This window comes from Argiope bruennichi, chromosome 4, assembly GCF_947563725.1.
Source record: "Argiope bruennichi chromosome 4, qqArgBrue1.1, whole genome shotgun sequence".
NCBI classification, from domain to species: Eukaryota; Metazoa; Arthropoda; class Arachnida; order Araneae; family Araneidae; genus Argiope; species Argiope bruennichi.
Genome location: NC_079154.1, coordinates 6793531 through 6811767, shown reverse-complemented (window position 1 = coordinate 6811767; position 18237 = coordinate 6793531).

Genomic DNA, 18237 nt, shown 5'->3' with positions numbered 1-18237 from the left:
TTTGAAATTCAGTTCAAATAAAAGAATAGGGGATAAACGGAATTCTGGATTTGCAATATATATTTAAGATTTTATTTTAAAGAGCACAAAAGAAAAACAAGGTAGATGGAGGTTTTCTTTTTGCTTTTAAGATACTCTTAAAATTAAAATGTATATTCTAATACAAATATCGTAGAAGAAAACGATAAAAAAATTTTCGGCACAGAATCATTTTATCTTTATTTAACTTTGCACATATAACAAAAATAAAATTTTATTTTATCCGAAATCAAACGCAAAAAGTGTTGGGAAAGAGTCTTCAAATAAAACTATTGCATTCACTGCATGATTCTAAATAAGAAGAAAAACAATTTCCGTTGAACATTCTTTAACAAAAATTCGCGGTAACTTTAAAGAAATTGTCTCGAACGAAAAAGAATCCATTCAAAATTTCTGGCTCTCATTACTTCTTAAAGAAAGTATTGTACTTTGGGAAGGACTCTTCTTTTTATTTATTCTCCTCCAATAAATCCCATTATAAAAGTAAAAGAAATATTACTGCAGTTTTACTTTCTTACATACGAAGTACATATAAAGTAGTGTAGTTGTCCAAACATTCGAAGCCGATATTTTAAAGAATCTTTAAGTTTCCGATTTCCCTGAGTTCTGAATACTTGTATAAAATTATATTTGTATGTTTATTTGTCGAAATTCGAAAATGCTTTGAGCTAGAAGAGTGATATTTGGCATGTGGTATTTATATCGAATTTGTAGATTTGTATCCAATTTTAGCATGTCTGTCTATCCGTGACTAGTGAACAAGATGATTAGAAAGCGAAAGGAGCTAGATACATAAAATTTGATAATCAGATTTAACATACAAAATATAAATCCATAATAAATGAAATCCGTCAAGCCGTTGTCCATCTGTCGGTCAGTACTTTCATATGCATGTAAACGCAATAACACAAAAACGCAATGACTTAAAATAAATGAAATTTGATATGCGGTTTTGCGATTACAATTGTAGTTCTAGGCCAAATTTTGTTTTCATTCTGTCGGATAGATCGGTCATATTCGATCTTTTGGTACTTGAATATTAACCGCATACTAGCAATTATTCACTAAAAGAAATCGCGAAAGTACGCAGGCTAGATTCAGTAAAAACAGTAGTTTTCTATTTGAAATATCAAAGTTTGATATTTCAAAATTGTTGTTCGCCATTGTTTATACACTTAATACACAGATAATGGTTTTCTTTACTATAAAACGAAGCACAAAACTCGGACTCTATGCGCGACTCTGAAAATAAAAGTCTGAGCACTCATGGCATTTAAGATCTTGCCCATAGTCCGCAATTTTATGCGGGGTTGGGGGGGGAGATAACGCTACTGCTTTTAGATAATACGTAAAAAAGTTCTGGGAAGGTCACTCCCGCTGGTTTCAAATATTCTTTGGTCGTGTGTATATTCCAAGATACTTCTATCTTAATAGTTCAACTGGAGAAGCATAGATGATTAAAAACGAAACAAAAATAGCCATAATGGACAGTAACCATGAATGTTCAACGCAGTCAAGAGTGCTTTATATGGATTCAGGAAAAGCGTTTTCCTAGTCTGAATAATGTCAACTTGCTTTACGCAACCTTGGATTTCTTTGAAATTATTTGTAAAGATTAATATCTATTTCTTTTTCGTTATACTTACCGAAGTAGAAATGGTTATTTGCAAATCTGAAATAATTTCGGCGTTTTAATATTGTCACATAGAACTATAGTATAGAACTCAATGACACACACAAGAGGTAGAGCTAAACCAATTTATTAACTGAACTCAGAACATCGTGAATGACAGATCCTCTGCTTTTATACTAGCAGGGAAAGTTCCAGAATACTTTTCTGGAGACAGTAAGAAAAGTCCAGAACACTTGTCTGGTAAACTAAAGGAATGTCCAGAATCTTCTGGAACATGAAACAAAGGAAAACATCAAATCAAGGAATTAAATATTTACACAGAATGTGAATTATATTGTCTCTAGCAAGATTCGAACTCACAATCTCTTGTTTATGAGGTCAGTGCTAAGACCATTCGGCCATGGAAAGTCAACGGGCTATTTTCAATGCGGCAATATTTTGTATGATGAGAATTTCTTCTGTATCAGTTCTTTGCAGAATTGATATTATAACATTATATTTGAGAGAAACATACTGTTTTTTTATTTTCCCGTATTTGGATTATACAAAAATAAAATAATGTAATTGTTAAAAAAGTAAACTCTAGACTTTGACGAATCTCCACATTTTTGATTTTCCTGAATCTGAAAAATGTGTTTTTTGAAATGGTGCTCCATTTGACTGTGGACACGGTCATTCAAAGATATTTTGAAGCTAGATGGATGAAATTTGGATTATGGTTTTTGCATCAAATTTGCTGATTTGCAACAAATTTTGAGAAAAAAATCTGTCCAGAGGAAATTTATCTATCCTAGAAGTAGTTCACACAATAACTTGAAAGAGAAAGGGGCTGGATCAATAAAATTCGGTACAAAGACTTAGCATCCAAGTGCGTAGATTCATACTACATTTTGAGACATATCAGTCAACGCGTTAACCTTCTATAAATCGATATATCTGCACGCTGCAAAGATTCAGCTCAATTGCCCTAAAACCCTGCTGACCACTGTAACGTCCCTTTTTTCCACACTCGATAACAGGCATTTCCGACCAGCTGTATCATCAACGGTGTAACACTCCCACAGTGTTAAATGCCTCCAGACTGCCAAATGGGGGACCCTCCTTTTAAGTATGGTTATCTGGCCAATGAGTGTGAGTCCAGATAAGGAACCACATGTGTGTTTTCCAGGGAAATAAATCGTGTCTTCGAAAAGGGAGAGTGTCAAACCCTCCGGATGGAAATCTTCTCTTTTTTTCATTGTGGAGGATGGATCATCAACGGACATTCCCACGGTTGACCGGAGACCATTGAGGCTTGTTCTGAACGGTTATTAAGTATCAGGGAGCCCAAATGCCCCAATGTGGAAATGAGAGGTAAAGTTTGAGAGAAAAATAAAATTCGAGTTTTTTTGGAAGAAAAAATAAAGAAGAGAGAGAGAGAGAGTGGTTGTGAGGGGAGGTCAGAGAAGCTTCATGTAAATCGGGCTTCTGAGTAAAATTCCACACGAAGGAAATTCGGTGGAACCCGAGAGCTACCCTTGTAGTAGCCTGAGACGCCAACCACCTGTTATCTGTTCTTGTGAAGGTGTTTTCTCCGAATTGGTTCGAGGAACTATTCTTGTTTAAATTTCGTGCTGTAAATAGCATCATTCATTTAACCTAGACGAGAAAGAGTTGTTTTTATGTATTTAAGGCTGTAAATAAAGAAAATTGTCTATAAACGCTCCCCTTTATTCGATCGGACAGGATCAAGTCTTTACAACGCATGCAAATGCGAAAACTGAAAATCACAACAATTTGGGGATTATATAAAGCAAAAGGTACTGCACTAAAAATAAAACATAGGAAATGCCAAATTCAGTTTTCATGAGATCAACGGTCTTTGCTGGAAAAGAATTTTCATCTTTTATTTTCCTTTCAGTAAATTCTTTGACACAGTTGTGTGCAAAAAATATTGCTTCTTATTCTCTGTCTCGCCGCATAAATGTTCCAATTGTAATATTCTTCAATATTTCTCCGACAGTAAAAGGAGCGAAATGTAGGGAGCGTTCATAAAATGACGTAAAAACGGACACAAAGGACAATGAACATGAATGTTTTAACACCCAAAACAGTTTTGCCCGGATGCTGGAGAAGTGTTTTCTTAGTGACTCTAATGCGTGTGTTATTGTTCGCGTGCATACTTCATTTATTCAGAATTTAGCTTTCTTCTTTATCCAATTTGTGAAGAATGATTCCATTTTTTTTCTTTTCGGTGAATTTTGAGAGGAAGAAACAGTGATTGACGGAAGTTAGAAATTTTGGTATTTTAATATTTCGGATAAGTAGCATTTCTGTAGCACCCCATCTATGTAGAATTATGTTTATAGCATTATTTCGACCAGGAATCCATCCATTTGGATGTGGATGGACATATTCTAGTGTTCAAAGGAAACCGGCAAAATTGAATAAAAAAAAAGTACTATTAAAATGTACATCTAAAAGTCTCTTGAAAGTCACATTTGTTTCGAAGTATCTTTTTTACTTTCTCGTACCGTAGTGTAGAGAAAGTACTGTAATTGTTCAAAAATTCGAACTCGAGGTTTTGACGAATCTCCACGTTGTAGATCTCTCTGGGAACACATTTTTGGAAGATGTTCATGTGTCTGTCTGTGACAAACATAATTCAGAAATGCTTTGAGCTGGATGGATGAAATGTGGTATACGATCTTTATACCAAATCTGAAGATTCTTGTCACCTTTTGAGCAAACTCAGCTCAGATGAAGTCTGTCTGTCGGGCTGTTTGAATATAATTTAACACGATAACTACAAAACGAAGAGAACTAGATAGATAAAACCCGATCACAGAGTTAACATCTATAATCTAGAAATCTATCAAAAAATGAGCCAAATCCAACAAGAGATCGACTGTCTGTTGGTCTGCACTTTTAGAAACATGTAAACATGATAACTCAAAGACTCAAACTCAATTTCAAGGACTCAAACTCAATTAATAATATCAAATTTGGTATGTGATTTTGGAACTACAAATGTAGTTTTGTGTCACATTTTCATTTCAATCGGCTGGGAAAATCGCATCTAAAACACACATTCCATATTCAGATACTATTAACCCCATTCCAGGGAATAATCTCCAAATAACTCGCCAAGGATGACACGATAGATTCAGTAAAAATGCTAAATTCAAGCCAAAATTAATATTTTGTAATTAATGTATGCCAAGGCGTTCTCTGGATTAACACATTTATTAGAGAGATGAGAGAAAGTTTTGAGGAGGCAACTCTCTTTTGTTATGAATCACTTTTTGATGTCAGATGTATCTCTTTAAGTTCAATATGAATAATACTTCACTCGCTTTTATTAAGTTTGATTTGCTGCATATTTGAAAATGATGAAATTTTAAATTAACTTTTTATTTTATTAATATGGAGCTAAAGTATTGTAAACATCAAAAAATTAAAACTAGAGATCTTAAGGGCTGGTCTACACATTTCAGATTACCCGAGTCTGAAAAATTCATTCCTGTGAACATGAATAACTCAAAAACGCCTTGAGAAAGATGGATGAAATTTGGTATAGGGTATTAAAGTCAATTTTATAGCTTTTTGTTAAATTTTCAGAGAAATCTGTTCTCAAGAAGTTTGACTGTTTGATTATCCAAATGCAAGTTAACTTGTTAACTATGAAACATAACGAGCTAGATAAATAAACTTTGGTAGATAAAATTTAAATCTTTGTTAAATATTGCTCCGAATCCGTTTAATGGACTAACAATTTGTGACTTTGTTCATTGCCAAGTATATAGACAAGTATATAAGTGAAAAACGAAACGACTTGGATTAATAAAAGTTGTCCTTTTTCCTAACATTTTAGTTCAGTGACAAATTTTGATTTCACTTAGTTTGTAAAAGATTCCAAAATACATACTTTCTTTCTTCTATTATATTGCTGACACAAAATGCTCACTTGTAGGATTCTGATATAAAAATCTGAGCACTGATGAGGTTTATGGTCTTGCTAAGATTCACAATTTTTATGCGTCGAGGGGAAGGACAATATCACAAATACCTTCATTATGAGAGAAAGTTTTAAGCAGACCACTTTCGTTGTTAATCTTACTTCCTGATTTGTTTTTTTAATGCAATACATTTTTTTTTCATTTTGTTCTGTTTAAAAAAAATGTGTCCCGTTGAGTTGAAATACTATACATTTGACATCATCAGTCAAAGCACATATTCTGAATATTTTAGAATAAAAAGATCCTTCGAACAAGAGAGATTTATGTATTTGTATCACAACATAGCATATCCGCATTCCATCTGTCAATGCTTTTATTTGTGGCATATGCCAAATACGAGAAAATCTTTGCAAGCAGCACAACATAACTGTAATAATTCCTAATAATTACCGTAACATCAGAATTTTTTTGTGAACCTGACCATAACAGTAGTTCCAGAAATTTACGAGTTGCAGTTCAGCGGAGCTATTTTGCGATTTCATAATCTTGGACAGTTGCCAGATGGCTTAGATAGTAAATAGTAGAACAACCTATTCTGAGAATAGGATATCTTCTTTTATACCATGTTGAGGACATTTGAACAGGACGAACTGAATCTATAGCAGGTTTTTTTAGAAGCATTTCAATCTTTTTAATAAATAACATTAAATAGATCGTATTTGATTTAAATTTACTTCATTTCAAAGATCTTTTATTCCAGCGATTTTTCTTCTTTTTGAGAAGACATTCTTATATGTAGAAGAATTATGATAATGCTCTATGCCCCGTTTTTCTGTTTTTATTTTAATTTTAAAGTTTATTCTTGATTTAGTTCAACACCCGAGAACCTTATTATTACGAATTTGTAATATTGCTTCTCTGCGCAGTAGCTTTCATGGCAAGGAAGGCAGCTTTACAGATAGCTATATTGGATGTTGAATGGATTTTTTGGAGACAAAAATGAAGGATCCCGATTACTCTAAAATCTTGGCGATGACTCCATTAAGACTGAAGTACCATTGTTTGTTTTAGGGTATTCGAGGACTTGGCACCAAAGATATAAAAAGTAGCGGTGCTCAGACGAAGAGTCTGTCGTATCGAGACAAGGAGTAGTTGAACGAATTCTCTCTGGCGTGTTGATCTTCAGTAAGTTCTCTCTGTAGGTTTCGTCTTTTTTCGATTGTTTAGTAATAATTTGCTGTTTGTATGTTGTTGATTTTCGCAAGTGCTCTTTTACGTATGCTTCGTTTGAGTTTTTCTACCTGTATTTCAAGTTTTTGTGTCGAATAAAATGTTGTTATCTTTTAATGAGTCTGTTGGACATTTCACCGTAAACTCATCGGACGAATTTTTGCCATATATGTCTTGAATGTCGTCACAAAGAGCACGTGCACAGATGCAGTCATAAAAACAATGGAAAGTATCGTGGTAAAATATACTTAAAAATATTTTTAAAAATAGAAAAAAAATTATGAGAAATAAAACTGATTTCTCATGAAAAAGCTATTAAAAAACCCACAATAATTTGCTTTTTAAATGAAAAATAGCTTTAACCCAATGATATGCTACGAAATTGTGGAGGAAAAAACATAAACATTATGATTAGTTTTTAATTAAAAATGTAATTAATATTAAAAAAACTTTTGTTAGTGAGCTCCTAGATACCAAGGAAAAAAATTAAGTCTCTAACTCTGTAATCTGGTAACTATAGGTCCAATAGTCTGCTTTGTAGGCGGGTTTGAACTATTTTTTCATATATATGTTGCTATATACAGACAGCATGTTAACCAATAAGCGTTATCATAAAAAAAAAAAAAAGAACAGATCCGTACATCTAAATTAAGCATTACAAAAGGCAGTTAATCCAATTTTTAGTGCAATACAATCAAAACTCAGAAGAGATAAAGAATAAGTCAATTATAATAATAACAGCAATGCTCTAATATAAAACCGACTTCCTTATTATTTGTTCTCATCCATGCAATTTATTTATAATTAACTTCCTGAATTGGTGAACGAGTTCTTTTAGATTGCTTTAATGGCGTCAAAAGGACTGATATCAGAGATGAGACGTGCATTGTTTACTCAGACCCACCCTGAGGCACATGGATAAAATCTGAATGACCAGACCGACACGACGGGAACAAAAGTTGAATTTTAAGGGCCATCACCGACCACAGTACCACCTTTCTCGAAAGAAGCAAGTCCCGTCATTGGTAGAGGGTCTTCGAACTCACAATATTTCTGTAACCACCCGGATGGGCAGAACCAACCAATATGCAGGAATCCTCTCATCCTCAAGTCTGAGGATCTACTATGGTGAGATACATCAGAGATGAATGACAGATGTATCCTCACTTTTTAAGACGGCGATGCATCGAACTTTGATTCAAATTTTAGGTCCAACATTTGAGTCAAATAATTCGACGATTATAGAGACAAGTATTTATGTTGTACGGTGTGATGAATTTTAGATGTTTGATTCCTTCTTAATAATTTGATACCCTCCACAATTTCGCTAATTTTGATGGTTGGAGTGGGACATTTAATAAAGAAAGAAGTTGTAATTGTTGTTGACGCAATGATGGTATTGGGTTGTTCCGAAATATAGATTCAAAAAATGAGCCATAAAAAATGATACTTGATTAGTGGTGCAAAATGGCAAAAGAATGGCTTACTACGATGATAGAGATTTTTTTATGTCTTATCTTCTAAAGGAAATATTCGACGTTTTAAATGAAACGCTCGCGCTCAGCAGTTCTTCCACACGTTCTTCCACTACAAGCTATCAGGCTTCGAACGTTTGAAAATTCTCATAGCCTAGTGTTGAGTTGATTTTATCTGACGTATAAATTCTGATAACGCACTTCTGCAATGTATGGCTGCGGAATTCATTTTGATTTGACATGACGTATTTGTTGTGGATCACGTGAGCATGAATCGGCTCTATTTCGTCTTTCTTTCTTTATTCTAAGATTAAACGGTTTATGAGTCAATAATTACGTGATAATAATTATTTAGTTTCATAATAATTATTGTCATATGTTATAATAATATTTTTTTTATCATAATAATTTTTTAGTTTTCATAAAATATACACGAGTTTTAAAATTTATTCAAAACATTTATGGAAACAGTGGTAATTTATTTTTTGTATAAAGAAGTAATCTCAAATTCAAAATTATCATCTATTTGTTGTTATATGACAATAAAAGTTATACCGGGCTTTACAATTTTGATTGGGTTTTAAAATTAATATTTCTTAAGTGAAAACTAACTCAAAAGCTATCAACAAAAAAAATCTTGAAATCAAACTTATTACTAGCAGACAAATGAATCATGTTTTTTTTTTAACTTTATAAAGAACACAAGGTTTTTTATTCAAATTATTTTTATATTTGTAAATTAAACGGGCAGCTTTCTTTTATTTTCAAAGAAGTTATGCAAATTCAATTTGTTTCCCAAAAATAAATTGTGCATCAACTGAAAATTTAAAAAAGCGTCTTTTTACTGATACTAATTTAACAATCATAAAAATCTCTTCTGAATTTCGGTAAATTTTTAATTTATTTTTCACCTCATTTCTAACAATAGACTATTAAATACTCTGAAATTCAAAATGTTTTCATTGTTTCATCAAATATGTGACTGGTTGATTTTTTTTTCATTGTTGAAAGCTAACGAAGAGTGACTTTATTTAAATCCGTGTAGTTTACAAGACGAACAAAAAAGTGAAACAGTAATATCGTTAAATTTAGAAGACATGTGAACTGCACATTTACGTTTGTAATACTAAGATGAAGTTTTGTAATTGTTCTCCATTAAAAAAAAGGACATGCATACAATGAGTAGACAATTAAAATAACACATACTTAATATCGAATAATTTGACAGTTTTATGGATATGTATATTTAAATAGTTAAATGACATTACATATAACTAATATTCCTGCGAACCAATTGGTCACCAAAGACAGCTATTCGTCTAATAATAGACATAGAACTTTTACTGAAATATACTTAAGGGTGAGCAAATAATTAATCCAAAAATAAATACCCACTGACGGAATTCTGGTAAGAAGCCTTCTATTGATTTAATGTGCAAAATGCATTCTTTTTTAAAAGAGAATAAGGCAACAAATGAAACTAGAAGAAAAGTTTGCATTTTCTGAAAATAATCTAATTAATTCGTTGATTACTTTCAGAATTTTGATTGCCATTTATTCTTTATAATTATTTTATTAATTCTTTTGATTGTAGTTTCTAATAATATCACTAGTTACTTTATATTAATTATAATTATCAATCATATTAATTATTTTATATGTCATTTTGTATATTTGACAATGAAATGAAATTTATTGGTTTTCGTTGATTCAATGAGAAACTTGCAGTTCCACATCAAAATTATTTAAATTTAAATATAATTTTGAGCTCTACATAGAATACTAAAACAAAAGAAATTGAATTTTTTCTATGAAGTTTATTTTCTATTAGAGGAATTTTTAATCTTAAAGAAATGTTTTTCACGAAATGCAAAAAGTCAAGGTTTTACATAAAGGAAAGGAAAAGGATGCAGGCCACGATGTCACAAATAAAGCGTTTTTTAATTGAGGAAAAAGTAGGTGAACAATTAGTGGTAATAGATTTACGTAATTGTTACTCATTGCGTTTCACATATGAGTAAAAGTTACTCATTTTGTTTTATTTATACTAGAAAAAGCTTATAAAAAATGAAACGGTCTCACAAATTTGGAACTCAGTTAAAAGTCGACAAATAAAAGAATGACGCATTTTAATTGAAATGAGAAAAATAAAATTAGAAACAAACGGATACACAGACAAACAAAAAAAAGAAATATTTGATATCAAAGCATGATCGGAATAGGAGGAACATGATAAAAAAATTCAGTATGTTTAATATTTTAGAAAAATTTGAATGCACATCTGAGCAATTCTATTCCATTATAAACAACAAAATAAAAAAGTTTGCATATAATTCGTAGTTTTTCTGTTTTCCCGTTAACAATCAATTCATTTTCATTATTCTATGAAATAATTATATTCATTTTCATTATTCTATTTCCTTCTTTTTTTAAAATCCAAACATTTTAAATAAAATTCTAGCAAACATAATTTAAGAAAAAATCGAGTTCGTTTGTCAATACAGCAAAGTATTTCACTAAAACAGTGGACATTAACGGAACTTAATTACTTTATGTTTTGTCGTAAATCATGCACTGCTGCCAAATTTAAACGTTTTGAAATTTAAAAAAGTTTTTATTTTAAAATAGATAAAAATAGCTTAATAATTTCTCGCAGTGGGTCGCTTTTTCGATATCGAAATGAAATTTAGAAATGGATTGAAATGATGCTAACTGAGATGGGTTATGTTTCACGCACATTTCAATACTTTGTCTCCATATACAAGCAGGTAAATATGGTTGCATTTATATATGGATGTATTCACTAACAAAACTAGTTTGTGTGTGTGTTTATTTCTTTTTAATAAGTTTATTTTAATTTATTTTAAAGAGGAGTTTTAACTTCTTTTTTTTTTTCATCAAATCACCAGCAACACTTTGACTGTGAAGGATTTACCTGTGTGTGAAAGATTTACTTGTGTTGAACTTGAGTCAAGCCCCCATCCGATATGACATGGAGCAGGTAACGCATCATCAAATATAAAAATATATTTAAAAATCATCCAAAATAACTACAAACAATTTTTTATAGTACACATTCAGGAATATTTAGACTGTTAAAAAGGTAAAAATATCATATGTTCATAGACAAAACAATTCACTAAAAATATGCAATAGAAAAGCTGTTTTAAAATTTAAAAATATACAAAAAAAAACTCATTGTATCCACTGTTCCACACTTGTTTATTTGAATCGCTGTTTAAAATCATACGTTAACAAAGAAATGTATCCCATATGCATACATCTATTGCTGACATCTATTGCGCATGCGCAGTTTGAAGTTTTCGCACATGCGCGGATCGTAGAATAAATCAAATAATCAAAATCGCAATTATAAAAGTCTTTTTTTTATTTTGATATGACTTCAATATACTAAAATCTTCCCCAATAAATGCCCCACAAAATGGTACAAATATCTCCAATATCAGTTAAGTATTTCTCGAGTTTCTCTCTTTCAAACTTACAGACGCTTTCCGGAGACTTCATTTTATACTATATACAGATAATTCGAAGAACCCCTAACGGTTTAAAAGAATTGTCTCTCTAAGTTTTTTTATTTAAATTTGATGCAAACTTAAATATTTCGTTTGTCAATTCAAAATAAACCATCTTTACTTGCAAGCGTCGGCATAGTTGCTGCTCCTAAGCGCTGTTAATTTAAAGACGTATCTTTTTTTTTTAAATTTGTTATTCACATATTTTGACATCATTAATCTTCTATCGAAAACAACATGATATTAACACACGAAGACAAATCTTTAATTCTTTCAAGAACAGTCTGAGTTTCCAATAATCCATGTCTGCAACTGGAATTTTCAAGTCTGATTTCGTTTTCTAAAGGAATCCAACAAGAAAGTAGTTTCTGCTAAGCCCCTAAACTGATAATTCCTCTTTATTCAAAACATTCCACTTCGATAAAACTTAAGTGGAGTCTATCAAAAGCCTCCAACAGAAAATAAGCACGTGAAAGCATTTACTCTTACTTTTCTAAGCTAATTTGCTTCAGTTCACATTTTGGCCCCCTTCAGAACTAAAAAGAAATACAGAGCTCAGAGTGAAGAAGCTCTGAACCTCTGACAGATTAAATTCTAAATACTGTTTGATAAATTAAGTCCGTCGTGAGTGAAAAGCGCTTTATACGGAGAGGTTTAACCTGAGAGTCAACTCTGGGAGAAATTAATTTACCTCAGCGGGTAATAATCTCGTTCTCAAAGTACTCAACTGTTGAATTGCTACGTTATTTCAATCTTCTTCGAGTTTAAGAGGCTTATTTAAACTTCAATGATCCCTCTCATTTTTCATCAATAGTTTGACTCTTTTCAAATTCGAATTAAACTTTCTTCAAGTTTCTTAAGTTTGAATTCTCAAGAAATCACCTTGCAGTATTTCTGTTGTGTTTGGTGCCTGAATCAAACGATATTACTCTGCTGATCTAACAATGAAGTAGAAGAAAATTTAACTATAATGTATATAAAAATATATAAAAACTTTTAAGTTATAAAAGTAAACTTTATTACTTTTCGCAGGGGTTTAATTTTCTCTTTAGACTAAAAAAACTTAAAACTATTTCAAATTATTAATATGGGAAGTCATTTCTGTTATTTCTAGATACTAGAAAAAAAAGTAGTTTGGGAATGGTAAACAAATTTGAAAAGGAAATTTACGACAAAGATGGGAGTTGCCAGTTAAGAACCGTGATTGAATTATCTAGACGTGGACATCCGATTGTTTGCAAGTTTTATTCCAAAGCATGAAGATTAAAGACCATTTATCATAAGCGATTCCTTTTTCAGAGATCCTTTCAGGTTGTATCTTCGACATCTATATAAAACGGTTATTTAAATATTATGTAAAGTTGAATACTGCCACAAACATTTTAATTCAACTATTATTGACAATCATCTAAATTATGAAAGTGTAATTGCGTACGATAATTATTAATTGTATATATATATATATATATATATATATATATATATATATATATATATATATATATATATATATATATATATATATATATATATATATATATATATATATATATATACAAAAGTATTAGAATCAAGTTAATAGGGAAAACAAAAATCAAATAAAAATTAAACCAAAAAAATTATTAAAAAATATTAAAAAAGAATCCGGCCTGAAGACTTTTTCAAGGGTCACCCTCAGGCAGGGATTCAAATAAAGGGATTTTTTCTGTGAGGACATACAGACATTAAGTCTAATAATGATTCCTCGTGACCCGAAAATCCCCCGAAATTATGCTCAAGAGATATACCATTTTAACAGAAAGGAAATACAAAATAACAAATTAGAAAAAACCATAAAGTAAAAATACAATAAAAACAATAACAATAAAAACAAAAACAGCATTAAAATTAAAATTAAAATTAAAAACGAAAAGGCCAGAACATACCATCCAACAGTGAATGAAACTTTAAAAAATCGATTGTGATTTCCTGTTTTTGAAAGTTAACGGTAAATTATGTAAACAGAGGTAGGCACCCAGCGCCATCTATTGAGTGATCCAATATGCAAGTAAATTTCTATTTTTATTTAAGCCAAAAGATTAATCCCAAACCATACCTTGTTTAATTAAAAAATTGACATTACAGTAATTTCTAGGAAAATCATTTTTAATTAAATTTTTAAGGAGGATATTTGATGCTTCAATATAAGAATTTTTATTATTGCAAACCCTTTTGATCCTGTTAACTTGTGAGAAAATTAGATTTTTGAAAATTTTAGAGTTTAGATTGGAATGGTAGTTACATAGTTTTGTTATTTTAAAGTTGAAATCATCCCTTTTATCGTATATACCAACTATTGTTTTATCATTAGCAATTTCGATTTTTAAATCCAGAAAGGTAGCCTCAAGTTGATTTATATTTGTATCTTTTAGAATTAAATCTTTTGGATAGCAATTAGTAATAATATTAGTATTGTCGAAGTTAATCAAAAGTAGGTCATCAATATATCTCCACCCGTTTATTAAATTATATTTAATTATTTTTTTCTCATAGTAATGCAGGAAAATATTAGCTAAAGCACTTGAGAAAGCTGTCCCCATTGGAATGCCCTTGACTTGTTTATAAAAATTAATACCATTAAACACGTAATTTTCAGTAATATTAAAATTACATAACTCAAGCCAGTTATATATATATATATATATATATATATATATATATATATATATATATATATATATATATATATATATATATATATATATATATATATATATATATATATATATATATATATATATATATATATATATATATATATATATATATATAATAGTCCATCGCCATTTGTAACGGTGGGGAGAGTTAAGAATACCTCCTCCACATTTGATCTCATCATTACCCGAAGCACAAATCCGATCTTTTGTTTTGAATTCAAGAGAATCGAACAGATATTTTTAAAGCATAAATTGACTGATATTGTTTAATTATATTCTCCCTTCAATCCAAATGAAAAATTATTGTTTTTTTTTAAAGAATTTTTTAAGTTTTGTATTTGGCAATGCATGTTTTCCATTAGTCGATCACTATTTGTTTAGATTCGATTTCAGTAATTAATTTTGCCTGGAGTGTTGGTGAATACTATGATGAGCAGAGAAGGTCCTACTGAGTGGAAACAGAGAATGGCTAGAGAGATGATTGCACTATGAATGGCGAGACAAATTCAAAGGGAATTTAATCAGGTCTGTGGTAATATTGTACAGGATAACAGCCCGTCTAGACCACACACTTTCAAGTTGTACACAATAATTATCCGTAACTGTTGAATTATTCCTTCAATATAACTTGTATACAGTGGAACTTGCTTAACAAGGATAACTCGTTACCGAATCTTACTCAAAATGTGAAAAAAAAATCGTTAATCTAAACAGTTTTTTTTCACAGAACCAATGTAAAAATAAAGCCTTCCATTCAGTAGCAAAGACTCAACCAAATTTCTAATATTAAAATTTACTATTTATAATATATGCTGATTTATAAAAAAGTTGCCTATAGTCATTTGGTTTTGCCTGTGTTTTAAAATTTTTAGAAAATAAGAAATAGTATTATCCTTAAATAAATTTGTAGTACCCATAACTATTGCAATATATATAAATCTAATTTCAATTCTAACTAATTTCCAAAGTTTTATCGTAATTCAGCCCATATTAACTTCATTCTAAAAGATTCTCTTATTTCCTGATCCCATTTCATTTTTTCTGTTTAATTAATTCAAGAGAAGCTTTGTAAAATGCTTCAATCCGCAATTTACACGCTCTCAGTGAAGGGATAGAAAACTGTCAACCAAAAGGTCTCTATGATCCCCTTGCCTGAGTCATATGTATCTGTATCATCATTCTCATCTGTATGAGAAAAAAATAATTAAATATAATTTAATAAACGGGTGGAGATATATTGATGACCTACTTTTGATTAACTTCGACAATACTAATATTGTTACTAATTGCTATCCAAAAGATTTAATTCTAACAGAAACAAATAAAAATCAACTTGAGGCTACCTTTCTGGATTTAAAAATCGAAATTGATAACGATAAAACAATAGTTGGTATATACGATAAAAGGGATGATTTCAACTTTAAAATAACAAAACTATGTAACTACCATTCCAATCTAAACTCTAAAATTTTCAAAAATCTAATTTTCTCACAAGTTAACAGGTTCAAAAGGGTTTGCAATAATAAAAATTCCTATATTGAAGCATCAAACAACCTCATTAAAAATTTAATTAAAAATGAATTTCCAAGAAATTACTGTAATGTCAATTTTTTAATTAAACAAGGTATGGTTTGGGATTAATCCTTTGGCTTAAATAAAAGTAGAACTTTCCTTGCATATTAGATCACTCAATAGATGGCGCTGGGAGCCTACAATTTTTTACCTAATTTAACGTTAGCGTTTTTACCGTAAGTGTTTTTAAAAAGCGGGAATCACAATCGATAGCTTAACATTTCCTTGACTGCAGATGGTAAGTCCTTGCCTTTTCATTTTTCCTTTAGTGCTATTTTATGGTATTTTTTGTTTTTATTGTTATTTTTGTTATTGTATTTTTACTTAGTAGTGGTTATTTTCTTCTAATTTGTTGTTTTGTATTTTCCTTCCTGTTAAAATGGTATATCTCTTGGGCCTAATTTCAGGGGATTTTCGGGTCACGAGGAATCATTATTAGACCTTTGTCTGGATTTCCTTCACAGAAAAAATCCCTTTCTTTGAATCCCTGCCTGAGGGTGACCCTTGAAAAAGTCTTTAGGCCGGATTCTTTTTTATTTGGTTTTTTGATTTTAATAATTTTATATATATATATATATATATATATATATATATATATATATATATATATTAATGAATTTTTGCTGCGAACAAAAATAAATTATTGTTAATTGCATGTTCATAAAAACACAAAGATTAAAAATAGAAAATTTCGTATTTCGGAAAAACTGAACTTGATGGAATATTTTGATTATTTTTTTCTGAAGTCAGCGTCTAAAACTACCCCAGAAAGAATTCTTGGTTTTCAGAAAATATTTTAATCGCAGATGTGTGTAATATATGTTGCCTACATATTAATACGAAAATTTTAATAGAAAATTGTAATGATTTTCTTTGAGATAATTCAGAAAAATTTCTTGGAGAGGGGAAAAAAGCTGAAGCTACTTCCGACCAGCACTTTTGTTTCTTCTGAAAAGGAGTGGGGGTAAATTATTCCTTTTATAGCGTGAAATGCTTTTTTTACACAATTTTTTCAAAAGTCTGTAAAAAGTTTTATCCTTTTGTAAATAATTCTCAATCAATTGGGCTTTTGTATTAGAAAAGAAATTTAAGTTAAAACCTTAGAGAAAGTCAAGTAATTTTTGTAATTCATTTTTTTTTTAACATAATCGTCAAGTGAAGATCTCAATACTTGAAAGGATTTCGATGCTTTTAAGAGCCCCATCTTTTTGTTTTGTTTTGCCCGTATTACACCGCCTTTCCTTTTAACTTTGTCTTTCAACGCGAAACCTGAAAAAAAACAACCCTAATTTGAATGTTTGTGATAGAGCTTAGGGTGATAATGGGAATACTCAAGTGGTTGGTATCGGAGGTAATCTAATTCTCAAACATGGTGGTTTCCGTCTTCGAAATCGGATCGCAAATTGAGAAATAAATCACATCAAAATTTACCCTATTATAGTCACTAATCTCTGTTTCAAATAATGATAATATTATCATTTTAATCAGTGATATAGTATTATCATTTGAAATTTATTACTATAAGTAATGAAATATATTTATCAACTCATTTTTAAAGAAAATATCTGCAAAAATTATCAGGAAAAAGAAGAAATAACAAATATAGATTTGGCATCATTAAATACCTGCTGAGGAAGTGAATTTCATCGATTTGGTTGTGGCCAAAAGGTATTAGCATTAATTATGAGGCAACTGTGGTGGACAATATGTGAGCCCTTTATTTAAGAGGTAAAAAAAATCATCTAAATTATTATAAAGTATTAAATAAATTGTTTTCTTAATTAAATTTCAAAATTTGGGTTTCTAGGAACATTAAGTTATTATTACGACTACTCTTTCATATCTCTAAGTGCAATCGATTCTCGTGGACGCCGCAGATACTGAGGCACGCTCGTTCACAAAATCTTCTTTTTAAAGGTCATCCCAAAATTAACGAATTAATGAATCTGCCAACATTCGTGCAGTAAAGTGTTGGCAACTCTATGAAAAAAAACCTTGACAGCTGATAGTTTAGGGTCTGTAAAAATGGAGCGTTACACGATAGAAAAAATTGTTAAAGAAGGATTTGAATTAAATAAAAAACTCATTTTTTCTTTAAACTGTTATATTTTTATTACATCT